The sequence below is a fragment of the Callithrix jacchus genome, chromosome 3 (assembly GCF_049354715.1).
Source record: "Callithrix jacchus isolate 240 chromosome 3, calJac240_pri, whole genome shotgun sequence".
Taxonomy (NCBI): Eukaryota; Metazoa; Chordata; class Mammalia; order Primates; family Cebidae; genus Callithrix; species Callithrix jacchus.
Window position 1 is genome coordinate 180,187,916 of NC_133504.1, and position 15,154 is coordinate 180,203,069.

Genomic DNA, 15,154 nt, shown 5'->3' on the forward strand with positions numbered 1-15,154 from the left:
GGAATCGCTTGAATCTGGGAGACAGGTTGCAGTGTAAGGGAGACCTGTGGGGATCGCTCCCGTGTGAGGCCCCTAGGAAATGGGCCTCACCATATGGTGAGCTTGAGCCCAGACACAGATCCCCGGTTGGGGGAGTCGAGCTGAGGGAAAGCAGGAACCGAGAGAGAAACTATATGTTATTCAAAATAATTAACAGACATTACTTTATGGATATGAGAACTTGGGAGGCATTGTGAATGCTTTCGGCTCCTTATGCTTTATTGTCTCCTTGTGTTCATTTTGGACCCATGTTACCTTCATTGTAAAATATTAACTTAAGTATTTACACTTGGTAACTTACTTACCGTAACTTACTGGGTGTAACTGTAACTTACTTACCATAACTTACTGGGCGTGACTGTAACTTACTTACCTTGACCTATTGGACATAACCTACTTACTGGGTATAACCTACTTACTGGGCTTAACTTACTTACTGGGCATAACTTAGTGGCATAACTTGCTTACTGTAACTTAAGTATGTTAATCTGGCATAAACAACTTTAACTTCAGAAAAGTATATAATGAAACATATTGCAAAAATAAAATTGCTGCATGGGCATAGCACATGTAGCCCTCCAGACCTCACTCTTTTCTATCTCTTTTTCCAGCGCACGCTCTCTTCCAGGTTTGGGACCCTCTCGCTGGATGACATTCCCGGGCTCGCGTTCAGTTCACAACAGCAGTGAGCCAAGATCATGCCACAGCACTCCAGCCTGGCAAAAGAGCAAAACTCCATCTCAAAAAAATAAATAAATAAATACAGTGTACAATAATACAAAAGAAACTGAAATTATTAAAAATTACATTACTAAAAATTTCTTGCGGAATAAACAATATTTATAACAGAAGGTTTTAAGGGTAAAAGTAGAATGCAAAATAATTTTTGCAGTATATTCTCAACTCTGTTAAATATATTTGCATGTATCCATAAATATATATATATGTTATAAGAATATAGCAAAATAGTAATGAAAAAAACAAAATGTGGCAGAGTTAAGAACTGGCTCCCTATTAATAAGGTAGTCATTTCACCAGATGATGCAGAATGTACCAAGTTCCATTGTTCTACATATTGTCAATCTCTGTGCCTAAGCAAGTTAAAAATAAATCATTTCCAGGTATTCTCATGTGCCAACCAAGAGTGACCTCAACAGCGTAAATGTGAAAGATTTCCAACTTGACTCATCCAGAAGGAGACAACACAGGTAAGAGTGTGAAGGAAATAGTTATGAAAACCTGTCCCTGCCACTTCTCCAGTCTCAATGCAGTGGCTTTGTTCAGACTCTCATTACTTCTTGCCTGGATTATTTCAATTGACTCCTACCTAGTCCCCTGCCACTGTTGTCACCCTACTTCTATCCTTCATACCACTGACAATGTGACCTTTCTAAATCATTCTCTGATCAAAGAATTGCCTATGTAATTTTGCAATTGCTTCCCCATGTCTGTCGAATGATGGCCACACTCCAACGTGCTGTTAAAAGCTCTCCATGGAGCAGCACCTATCTCTTTGCCACTTCTAATTCTATACCTAAGCATTTCCTCCTGTCATTTTTCAGAAAATGCCCAGGACCAGGAGGTCTAGATTACACAGGGTCAGTTAGAAACACAGGTGGGGTTCAAAAACCAGTATGCAGACCTTAGTAGCTGCTTAGCATTCTGGCCAACAAAGGCACCATAGCAGAGAAACTAGCCAACCGCATCAGGCTGCAAAAAACATGATACAAGTCTTCCAGGTTTGAATTCCTAGCCAGCTTCCCCACAAAGCCTGGGGTGCTCTTTTTAACTTCTCTCCTATCAAGAAGCAACTGCTGGTCAGCAACTACACACAAAGCAAGCATCTGTCCCTTCCCAATTGTAACAATGGAGAGGTGATTCAATTAAGTCCTGGTGCTTGCATTAAGTCTTCCTCATTAAAAGAGTTCTATATCTGGAAGAAAAGATAAAACCTACTGTCAGGAAAATATAAAACACACCAGGAGGTCGGACACACAATTTAGTAAGAAGCCAAATGTTACTACTACAGAAAACCACCAAACTGCAATGAAACATAGTAAGAGAGAAATAAAGGAACAAAGGGTATTCCAAACAACAAGGAAGTCACCAAACCGTGATGATAAATTGTAATAGAGAAAGAAAGGAACAAATGACAAACAAAGCAACCAGAAAATGATTCACAAAATGACAGAAATAAGTCGTCACCTACCAATAATAACCTTAAATATGAATGAATCAAAATCTCACTTAAGAGATGTAAACTGAATGAATAAGAGAAAAATCCAAGTATATGCTGATATGATGCCTACAAGAAACTTACTTTACCTGTAAAGACAGATACAGACTGGATCATAAAGGAATGGAAAAAGATATCACACAAATAGAAACCAAAAGCTAGCAGAAGTAGCTATACTTATGTCAGGTAAAATTGTATTAAGTCAAAAGCAGAAAGAAAAAAAAAAACAAGGAAGGTCATTATATAATGATAAAGCATTCAGTTGAGCAATAGAATATAACAATTCTAAATATATATGCATCCAACACTTGAGCACCCAAATATATACATAGCAAATATTAGATCTAAAGGGAGAGATATACTCCAATAATATTTGGGAACTTTAACACCCCACTGGCAGCATTAAACAGATTATCTTGACAGAAGATCAACAAAGAAACACTAGATTTAAAGTTGCAATTTAGACCAAGTGGACCTAATAGACATTTACAGAATGTGTTAAACAACAGCTGCACAATATGCATTCTTCTCATCAACACATGAACAGTCTCTAAGACAGACCACATGTTAGGCCACAAAATAACGTCTCAACAAATTTAAAAAATTGAAATTATATCAACTATCTTGTGAGACCACAGTGAAATAAAACTAAAAATTAATAACAAGAATAACATAGAAATTTTATAAACACATGGAAATTAAACAGTTTGCTTCCAAATGACTATTGGGTCAGTGAATAAATTAAAAAGAAAATTTTAAAAAATTTTTGAAACAAATAAAAATTAAAAGACAACATACCAAAACCTACGGGAAACAGCAAAAGCAATGCTTAGGTGGAATTTTAAAGCAATAAACACCCACATCAAAAAAAGCAGAAACATTTCAAATAATGTAATGGTGCACCTCGATACACTAGAAAAGAAAGAACAAGCCAAACCCAAAATTTAAAAGAAAGCAATAATAAAAATTAGTAGAGCAAAACAAAATAGACACTAAAAAAAAATAAAGTATCAACAAAATTAAAAATTGGTTTTTCATAAAGATAAACAAAATCAAGAAACTGCTATCTAGACTAACCAAGAAAAGAGAGAAGACAAAAAACAAAATCAGAAATGAAAAAAAGATTCATTGCAACTGATACCACAAAAATGCAAAGGATCATCATGACTATTATCAACAACTACATACTAACAAATTGAAAAACCTAGAGGAAATGGGACACATACAAACTACCAGATTTAACCATGAAAAAGTCAATGAGTAATGAGACTAAATAAAAGGCTTCCCAAAAAAGAAAGGCCCAAGATAGCTTTACTACTGAATTCTACCAAGCTTACCAAAAAGAATTAACACCAATTATCAAATTATTCCCAAAAAAATGAAGAGGAGGGAATTCTTTCTAACTTATTCTATGAGACCAACATTACCCTGATACCAAAATCAGACAAGGACAAAAAAAAAAAAAAAAAGAAGAGAGAAGACTACAGGCCAATATCTCTGATAAATATAGGTTCTAAAATTTCAGTAAAATAGCAGCAAATAAAACCCCAAATACATCAAAAAGATAACAGGAGGGCAGATCCAAGATGGCTGAATAGGAACAGCTCTGGAGCACAGTTCCCAGAAAGAACAACACAGACAGTGAATGATCACCTGCCCACAGACCAGGAGATTCCCAGGCTGAAAAGAGCCACAAGTTTCCAGCATGGCTATTTCAGCAATGCAGCGAGTCTCCACACAAAAATTCAAACAATCTGGGCAGCCGTTTCAACTGGTGCCTAGAATGCCTGGGAGACAAAACCGCCTGTTCAACTGAAAAAAAGGTAGCTGAAACAGGGAGCCAGGTGACCTGGCTTGGCAGGTCCCACCCTCACAAAGACCAGCAATCTGAAATGCTCTGGATTCAGAGTTTCACAGCAAGTGCAGCTGGACCCAGAATGGTCCAGCTCTGTTGGGGGAAGGGTGTCTGCCATTACTGAGGCAGTCCACCACACTGAGGCAGTACACCATTACTGAGGCAGTCTATCATTACTGAAGCAGTCCACCATTACCCAGGCAATCTGCCATTACTGAGGCAGACCACCATTACTGAGGCAGTCCACCATTATCAAAGCACTTCTAACTAAATCTCTATTAAAAAAAAAAAAACATAAGGAAGTTCACACAGCAGCTGGGCAGAGCCCACAGCAGCTCAGCAATGCCTCTGCCGGCAGACTGTGACTAGGCCACCTCCTAGCTGGGCAGGGCATCTCTGCAAAAAGGCAGAAGCACATCAGAAACTTAAAAATAAAGCCCCACATTCCCAGGACAGAGCACCTGGGAAAAAAAGTGGTTATGAGTTCCACTGCAGCAGACTTAAACATACCTGCCCAGCAGCTCTGAATGGAACAATAACAATGGAGCTCACAGCTCAGCATTTGAGCTACTATAAGGATCAGACTGTTTCCTCAAGCACCTCCCTGACTCCTGTATATCCAAAGACACACCTTATAAAGGAGGGCTTAGGCTGACATCTGGTGGGTATCCTTCTGGGACAAAGAAAACAGAAGAAAAAAACTGGCAGAAACCATTACAGTTCTGCAGCCACCACAGGTGACCCCAGGCAAGCAGGATCTGGAGTGGACCTCCAGCAGTCCTACAGCAGATGTATCTGACTGTTAGAAAGTAAACTAAAAAACAGAAAGAAATAACTTTATCATCAACAAAACTGATGTCCCCTCTGAGACCCCATCCAAAAATCAACAACTACAAAGGCAACAGGCAGATAAACTGACAAAGATGGGAAGAAACCAGCACAAAAAGAATGAAAACACCCAAAACCAGAATGCCTCTCCTCCTCTAAGGAATCACAACTCCTCACCAGCTAGGGAACAAAGCTGGATCTAGAATGAGTCTGATGAATTGACAGAAACAGGCCTCAGAAAATGGGTAATAACAAACTTCTCTGAGGTAAAAGAACATGATCTAACCCAATGCAAAGAAATGAAGAACCTTGAAAAAAGGTTTGATGAAATGATAAAGAGAATAAACAGCTTAGAGAAGAATATAAATGATCTGATGGAGCTGAAAAACACAACACGAGAACTTCGCAAAGCATACACAAGTTTCATAGCTGAATTGACCAAGCAGAAGAAAGGATATCAGAGATTGAGGATCAACTCAATCAAATAAAATGAGAAGGCAAGAACAGAGAAAAAAGAGTAAAAAGTAATGAACAAAGCCTCCAAGAAATATGGGATTATGTGAAAAGACCTAATCTACGTTTGATAGGTGTACTTGAATGTGACAGAGAGAATGAATCCGAACGGGAAAACACTCTTCAGGATATTATCCAGGAAAACTTCCCCAACCTAGCAAGGCAGGCCAATATTCAGGCCAGGAAATACAGAGAACAACACAAAGCTATTTCTCAATAAGAGCAACTCCAAGGCATATAATCGTCAGATTCACCAGGGTTGAAATGAAGGAAAAAATGCTAAGGGAACTCAGAGAGAAAGGTGGGGTTAGCCACAAAGGGAAGCCCATCAGACTCACAGCAGATCTCTCAGCAAAAATCCTACAAGCCTGAAGAGAGTGGAGGCCAATATTCAACATCCTTAAAGAAAAGAACTTTCAACCTAGAATTTCCTATCCAGCCAAACTAAGCTTTGTAAGTGAGGAGAAATAAAGCCCTTTCTGAACAAGCAACTGCTTAGAGATTTTTGTCACCACCAAACCTGCCTTACAAGACCTCCTGAAAGAAGCACTAAACGTAGAAAGGAACAACCAGTACTAGCCACTCCAAAAATGTACCAAATGGTAAAGCCCATCGACACAATGAAGAAACTGTATCAACTAACGGGCAAAACAACCAGTTAGCATCAAAATGGCATGTTCAAATTCACACATAACAATAGTAATTTTAAATGTAAATGGGCTAAATGCCCCAATCAAAAGACACAGACTGGCAAATAGGATAAAAAGTCAAAACCCATCAGTGTGCTGTATCAAGAAAACCCATCTCACATGCAAGGACACACATAGGGTCAAAATAAAGGGATGGAGGAAGATTAACCAAGCAAACGAAGAGCAAAAGATAGCAGGAGTTGCAATCCTAGTCTCTGATAAAATAGACTTTAAACCAACAAAGATCAAAAGAGACAAAGAAGGGCATCACATAATAGTAAAAGAATCAATGCAATAAGAAGAGCTAATGATCCTAAGTATACGCACACCCAATACAGGAGCACCCAGATACATAAAGCAAGTTCTTAAGGACCTACAAAGAGACTTAGACTCCCACACATTAATAGTGGGAGACTTTAACACTCCACTGTCAGTATTAGACAGATCAACGAGACAGAAAATTAACAAGGATATCCAGGTCTTGAACTCAGATCTGGACCAAGTAAACCTAATAGACATCTACAGAACTCTCCACCCCAAATTGACAGAATATACATTCTTCTCAGCACCACATCACACCTGCTCTACATTGACCACATAATTGGAAGTAAATCACTCCTCAGCAAATGTAAAAGAACAGAAATCATAACAAACAGTCTCTCAAACCACAGTGCAATCAAATTAGAACTCAGGATTAAGAAACTCACTCAGAATCACACAACTTCATGGAAACTGAACAACTGGCTCTTGAATGCTGACTGGATAAACAATGAAATGAAGGAAAAAATAAAGATGTTCTTCAAAACCGACCAGAACAAAGACACAACGTACCAGAATCTCTGGGACACATTTAAAGCAGTGTCTAGAGGAAAATTTATAGCAATAAAGCCCACATGAGAAGTAAGGAAAGATCTAAATTTGACACCCTATCATCAAAATTGAAAGAACTAGAGGAGCAAGATCAAAAAAACTCAAAAGCTAGCAGAAGACAAGAAATAACTAAGATCAAAGCAGAACTGAAGAAGATAGAGACACAAAAAAAAAACCCTTCAAAAAATCAATAAATCCAGGAACTCGTTTTTTGAAAAGATCAACAAAAGACCGTTAGCCATCTTAATAAAAAACAAAAGAGAGAAGAATCAAATGGATGCAATAAAAAACGATAAAGGGGATGTCACCACCAATTCCACAGAAATACAAACTACCATCAGAGATTACTATAAACAACTCTATGCACATAAACTAGTAAACCTGGAGGAAATGCATAAATTCCTGGACATTTGCATCCTTCCATGACTAAACCAGGAATAAGTTGAAACCCTGAATAGACCAATAACAAGAGCTGAAGTTGAGGTAGCAATTAATAGCCTAACAACCACAAAAAGCCCAGGTCCAGATGGGTTCACAGCTGAATCCTATCAGACAGACAAAGAGGAGCTGGTACCACTCCTTGTGAAACTATTTCAAATAATCCAAAAGAGGGAATCCTTTCCAAATCATTTTATGAGACCAAAATCATCCTGATACCAAAACCTGGCAGAGACTCAACAAAAAAGAAAACTTCAGGCCAATGTCTATGATGAACATAGATGCAAAAATCTTCAGTAAAATACTGGCAAACCGATTGCAACAGAACATCAAAAAGCTTATCCATCATGATCAAGTAGGCTTCAACATACACAAGTCTATAAACATAATCCACCACATAAACAGAACCAATACAAGGCTGGTTGAACATACACAAGTCTATAAACATAATCCACCACATAAACAGAACCAAAAACAAAAACCACATGATTATCTCAATAGATGCAGAGAAGGCCTCTGACAAACATGAACAGCCCGTTATGCTAAAAACTCTCAATAAACTAGGTATCAAAGGAATGTATCTCAAAATAATAAAAGCTATTTATGGCAAACCTGCAGCCAATATCATACTAAATGGGCAAGAACTGCAAGTATTCCCTTTGAAATCTGGCACTAGACAATGATGCCCTCTCTCACCATTCCTATTCAATACAGTATTGGAAGTTCTAGCCAGAGCAAGCAGGCAAGAAGAAAAAGAAATAAAGGGTATTCAACTGGGAAATGAGGAAGGTAAATTGCCTCTATTTGCAGACAACATGATTATATATTTAGAAGACCCCATCATCTCAGCCCAAAATCTCCTGAAACAGACAAGCAACTTCAGCAAAGTCTCAGGACACAAAATCAATGTGCAGAAATCAAGCATTCCTATAAATCAATAACACACTTAAAGAGAGCCAAATCAAGAACAAACTGCCTTTCACAATTGCTACAAAGAGAATAACATACCTAGGAATACAACTAACCAGGGATGTAAAGGACCTCTTCAAGGAGAACTACAGACCACTGCTCAACGAAATAAGAGAGGACACAAACAGAGGGAGAAACATTCCATGCTTATGGTTAGGAAGAATGAATATTGTCAAAATGGCCATACTGCCCAAAGTAATTTACAGATTCAATACTATCCCCATCAAGCTACCTATGACCCTCTTCACAGAACTGGAAAAAAGCACCTTAAACTTCATATGGAACAAAAAGAGAGCCCACATACCCAAAACAATTCTAAGCCAAAAGAACAAAGCTGGAGGCACCATGCTACCTGACTTCAAACTATATTACAAGGCTACAGTAATCAAATAGCATGGTACTGGTACCAAAACAGAGATATAGACCAATGGAACAAAACAAAGGCCTCAGAGGCAATGCCACACATCTACAACTGTTGGATCTTTGGCAAACCTGACAAAAACAAGCCATGTGAAAAGATTCCCTGTTTAATAAATGGTGTTGGGAAAACTGGCTAGCCATGTGCAGAAACCAGAAACTGGACCCCTTCCTGACACTTTACACTAAAATTAATTCCAGATGGATTAAGGACTTAAATATAAGACCTAACACTATAAAAACCCTAGACGAAAACCTAGGGAAAACCATTCAGGATGTAGGCATAGGAAATGACTTCATGATTAAAACACCAAAAGCATTGGCAACAAAAGCCAAAATAGACAAATGGATTCTAATTAAACTCCAGAGCTTCTGCACAGCAAAAGAAAGAATCATTTGAGTGAATCGGCAACCAACAGAATGGGAAAATTTTTCTGCAATCTATCCATCTGACAAAGGGTTAATATCAAGAATCTACAAAGAACTAAAGCAGATTTTCAAGAAAAAAAGAAAAACCCATTCAAGAGTGGGCAAAGGATATGAACAGACACTTTTCAAAAGAAGACATATATGAGGCCAATAAACATATGGAAAAAGTGCTCATCATCACTGGTCATTAGAGAAATGCAAATCAAGACCACATTGAGATACCATCTCATGCCAGTTAAAATGATGATCATTAAAAAATCTGTAGACAACAGATGTTGGAGAGGATGCAAAGAAATAGGAACACTTTTACACTGTTGGTGGGAGTGTAAATTAGTTCAATCATTGTGGAAGAGAGTGTGGCAATTCCTCAAGGACCTAGAAATAGAATTTCCATTCGACCCAGCAATCCCATTACTGGGTATATAAACAAAGGATTACAGATAGTTCCTTTATAAATACACACACATGCACACGTATGTTCATTGTGGCACTGTTTACAATAGCAAAGACCTGGAACAAACCCAAATGCCCATGAATGATAGACTGGATAAGGAAAATGTGGCACATATACACCATGGAATACTATGCAGCCATAAAATATGATGAGTTTGTGTCCTTCATAGGAACATGGATGAATCTAAAAACCATCATTCTCAGCAAAGTGATGCAAGTACAGAAAATCAAACACCACATGTTCTCACTCACAGGCGGGTGTTGAACAATGAGAACACATGGACACAGGGAGGGGAGCATCACACACTGGGGTCTGTTGGGGGTAATAGGGGTGGGACAGTGGGGGTAGGGAGGTTGGGGAGGGATAACATGGGAAGAAATGCCAGATATAGGTGACAGGGGGATGGTGGCAGCAAACCACATTGCCTTGCAGGTACCTATGCAACAATCCTGCATGTTCTCCACAGGTACCCCAGAACCTAAAGTACAATTGTGTGTGTATACATATATATATATAAGATAATAGGCCATGATCAAGTGGGATTTTTCCCAGGGATGCAAGGATGTTTCAACATATGCAAATTAATAAATGCAAATACATTATATCAAAAGAATGAAGGAGAAAAACCAATAAGATGATCTCAATAAATGCAGAAAAAATATTTGATAAATTCTGTATCTTTTTATGACAAAATTCTTGACAAATTAGTTATTAAAGAAACATACCTTAATATAATGAAGGCCATGTGTTACAAACCCACCAATAACATCATACTGAATGGGGAAAAGCTAAAAGCTTTTCCTTGAAGAACTGGAACAAGACGAAGATATTCATTTTCACCACTCCTATTTAATGTAGTACTAGAGATCCTAGCCAAAGCAATTAGACAAGAGAAATAAATATAAAACATCTAAATCAGAAAAAAGAAAAGGAATTCAATGCGTCCCTATTTGCAGATGACATGATCTTAGAGAAACCTAAAGACTCCATCACAAAAACTCTTAGAACTGATAAGAGAATTCAGAAAAGTTGCAGGATACAAAATCAACATACAAAACTCAGTAGTCTTTCCATACACTAACAATGAACTAGCTGAAAAAGAAATCAAAAAAGCAATTAATTTACAGTAACAGCAGCAATAAAAATACCTAGGAATAAAGGTAACTAAAGAGGTGAAAAACCTCTACAAGGAAAACTATGAAACACTAATGAGTGAAATTGAAGACCCAACAAATGAAAAGACATCCCATGCTCATGGATGGAAAAATTAATATTGTTAAAATGTTTATACTACCAAAAGGAATAAGCAGATTCAATGCAATCCCTATCACAATTCCAATGACATTCTTCCCAGAAATTAAAATAATAATAATAATTCTAAAGGGTGTATCAAACCATAAAAGAACCCAAATAGTCAAAGCAATCCTAACCAAAAATAACAAAGCTGGAGACATCGAACTGTCTGACTTCAAAATAAGCTATTAAGCTATACTAAACAAAAACAGCATGGCACTGGCATAAAAACAAACACAAAAGCAATGGAATACAATAGAGAACCCAGAAATAAATCTACAGATGTACAGCCAACTGATTTTCAACAAGGCACCAAGAACATGCATTGACAAAACGACATCCTTTTCAATAAATGCTGCTGAGAAAACTGGATATCCATATGCAAAAGATGAAACTAGATGCCTATCTCTCACCACGTAACAAAAAATCAACTCAAAATTGATTAATGGCTTAAGGATAAGACCCAAAACTATAAAAGTACTAAGAAAAAGCATAGCAAAAATGCTCTAGGACAGGCGTTCTCAATCTCTAGGCCATGAACGAGTACCAGTCCTTCACCTGTTACAAACCAGGCCCCAAAGCAGGAGGAGAGCAGCAGGTGAGTGAGCATTACTGCCTGAGCTCCACCTCCTGTCAGATCAGCTGCAGCGTTAGGTTCTCATAAGAGTATGAACCCAATACTGTGCATTTGAGGGATCTAGGTTGCACACTCCTGATGAGAATCTAATGCACCCTCATCCTCCCACCCCCAACCCACCGCCACCACTTCAGGTCAGTGGAAAAAATCATCTCCCATAAAATTGTTCCCTGGTGCCAAAAGGGTTGGGACTGCTCCTCTAGGAAAAAAAATGACCAAGGCAAAAATTTTATGGCTAAGACCTCAAAAGCACAAGAAATTAAAAACAAAAATAGAAATGGGGCTATATTAAACTAAAATGCTTCTGCACAGCAAAGGAAACAATCAACAGAATATAGGGATAATCTTTTGAATTATAGAAATAATCTTTTGAATAGGAGAAAATAATTGCAAATATTTATCTGACGAGGGACTACTTTCCAGAATATAAAAGAAACTCAAACAACTCAACAAGAAAAAATAATAATAATCTCATTAAAATGTGATCAAAGGGTCTGAATAGACATTTCTCAAAAGAAGACACAAATAGGCAACACACATTTTAAAACGCTCAGCATCACTAATCATAAGGGAAATGCAAATCAAAACCATGATGGGATATTCCCAGTTAGAATGGCTATTATCTGTCATTTACTAAGTCAGAAAATAACAGATGCCCGTGAGGTTGTAAAGAAAAAGGAACGCTTACATACCATTGGTGGGAGTTTAAGTTAGTTCTGCCATTATGGAAAACAGTGTGCTGATTATGCAAAGATCTAAAGATAGATCTAAAGACATTCAACCCAGCAATCCCACTACTCCATAAATACCTGAAGGAATATAAAGGGTTCTACTCTAAAGACACATGCACGTGTAAGTTCATTGCAGCATTATTTGCAATAGCAAAGGCATGGAATCAACCTAAATATCCATCAATAATAGACTGGATAAGAAAATGTGATTCTTACACAACATGGAATACAATACAGTCAGAAAAAAAGAACAAGATCATGTTCTTTGCCAGGAAATGGATGGAGCTGGAGGCCATTATCCTTAGCAAACTAACACAGGAACAGAAAAATCAAATACCACATGTTCTCACTTATAAGTGGGAGCTTAATGATGAGAAAATATGGACACATAGAGGGGGTCAACCCACACTAGGGCCTAAAAATAGGACTACATTATGTTCTAGTAATCCTACTTGTAGGTATATGGTGAAAAAAAATGAAATCAATATGTTCAAGGTATATCTGCCCTCCCATGTTCACTGCAGCAATATTCACAATAGCCAATATATGGCATAAACCTAAGTGTCCAACCATCGATGAACAGATTTTTTTAAATGCAGTATATATGCACAGTGGAATTCTATTTGGCATTAAATGGGGATGGGGGAAATCCTGCCATTACTAACATCATGGACAAATGTGGAGGATAGTATGCTAAGTGAAATAAGTCAAGCAGAGAAGGACAAATGTCACATGATCTCGCTTACATGTGAAATGTCACAAAGTTCAACTCATAGAAGTAAAGAGTAGAATGAGAGTTATCAGGGGCTAGGGGACAAGAGAGGGAGGGAATGAGGAGCTGTTGATCAATGAGCACAAAGTTTAAGGTAAACAGAAGGAATAAGTTTTGCAACCTATTACACAGTAGGGTAACAGATCAATAATAATAATACTAATGTATTGTATATTTCAGAGCAACTAAGAGTAAATTTAAATGTCTCACCATAAAAAAAGACAGGTAAGGGAGGGCAAACATATATCTTAATTAGCTTGGTTTAATCATTCCACATTGTATACATATATCAAAACTTCACATTGTGCCCCAGAAATGTACACAATTATGGGTTGTCAATTCAAAATAACATAATAAATTAAAATAAAAAATTTAAAAAGAATCTATGAGCTATTTTTGTTGATACTATTATTACACATTTTCTGCAAACCTGAGATCAAAGTTGCTAAGCAGAACCCTGGAAGAACTAGTCAAGAAAGGCCCATTTTAAAGCCTATAATTAACAGACAATCTTTTGGACAGGTAGTATTCTTTTTATTGTTATTATACTTTCAGTTCTGGGATACATGTGTAGAACATGTACGTTTGTTACATAGGTATACATGTGCCATGGTGGTTTGCTGCACCCATCAACCCATCATCTACGTTAGGTATTTCTCCTAATGCTATTCCTCTCCTAGCCCCCCACTCTCTGATACGCCCCTGTGTGTGATGTTTTCTGACAGGGAGTATTCTTTTTTTTTTTTTTTTTTTTTGCCAAGTGAAACCGTCCATTCTGTGGCCATATTCCCTCCACAGTCCCCAAAACTCCCTATCACCTCACACCATCATTGATCATAGCAGTGTATGCTCACCCTGGGTTAGGAGTATACTTTAGGTCGGGCGTGGTGGCTCACACCTGTAATCCCAGAACTTTGGGAGGGGAACGCAGGTGGATCACCTGAGGTCAGGAGTTCGAGAATAGCCTGGCCAACATGGTGAAACCCCGAATCTACTAAAAATATAAAAATTAGCCCAGCATGGTGGCATATGCCTGTAGGCCCAGCTACTTGGGAGGTTGAGGCAGGAGAATCGCTTGAACCTGGGAGGCCGAGGTTGCAGTGAGCTGAGACATTCTTTCAGGGAGTATTCTTAACATTGTATTAAATTGTAGTCTGTCTTAGGTTTAGTGTCACATATTCTCTTTTTATTTCCAGAGACATATGGATGGCAAAGTTTCTCAAAATTATATATTAAAAATAGATGGATCAGTGAAGTGAGAATAGGAAGAGCAGAGTAGAAAGAAGCTTTGGTTTTATTCCTGAATGTAAATGAGCTTCATTCTCTGCTCTCAACCTTGGTTCTGCAGCAACCTTGAGTCTGCAGCTTCCTGGGACAGCTCATAGCACTAATGAATCAATCTGCCTGACTAAATTTTTCTTCATTTAAAAAATAAATAAATCTTCTCTTTTGAAACCTCTAATTGCCAAGTGAAATACTCTGTCTCTCACTTTAGAGTTCACAGACTCCCATGTCATTATAGATTGCTAAGATGTCTGCCTGTAGTTCTTTGTTCAAATTTCAGATCATAGTCGGTTCTTAATCTTGCATCATAAATTAGTACATCAGGCCTTTTCATCACTCTTGTGTGTTGTGTTCTGAACTGGTTCCAGAGTAATAAATCAATCAGTAAATGTTTATAAAATGCTTTACAGGATTAAAAGTGTGGATAAAGTAGCAGGTTATGGAAAGAGTAAAGTGCTTTTAAAAGTGAATCTGGTATTCTAGGTGTGGCCCTTGTATGCACGGGGGCTTGTTTCTCATAAATTTCTCAGTAATCTCACTGAGGTGGATCGATACATTTTTCCTTTGATATCCCTCTTATTTCTTAGAAGCAAAGAAAATCATATTTCTTTGCAATACTAGTTTGAGTCAAAGGTCAAGGATGGCCCCATTTTTACAGCAAGAGAGCTTATATTTGGATATTAAAACTTTCTGATGGCCA

The 15,154-nt window shown here is 37.8% G+C and overlaps 1 protein-coding gene across 1 annotated transcript in view; it reads right to left on the reverse strand.

Moving 5' to 3' along the window:
• Window positions 1–623: 623 nt before the first annotated feature.
• LOC144581836 (uncharacterized) overlaps window positions 624–15,154 on the reverse strand; it is a 61,216-nt gene continuing 46,685 nt past the window's right edge. Inside the window, exon 6 of the mRNA XM_078367511.1 lies at window positions 624–755. The gene's annotated coding sequence lies outside the window, so the exon portion shown is untranslated. The remainder of the gene's footprint in view (window positions 756–15,154) is intronic.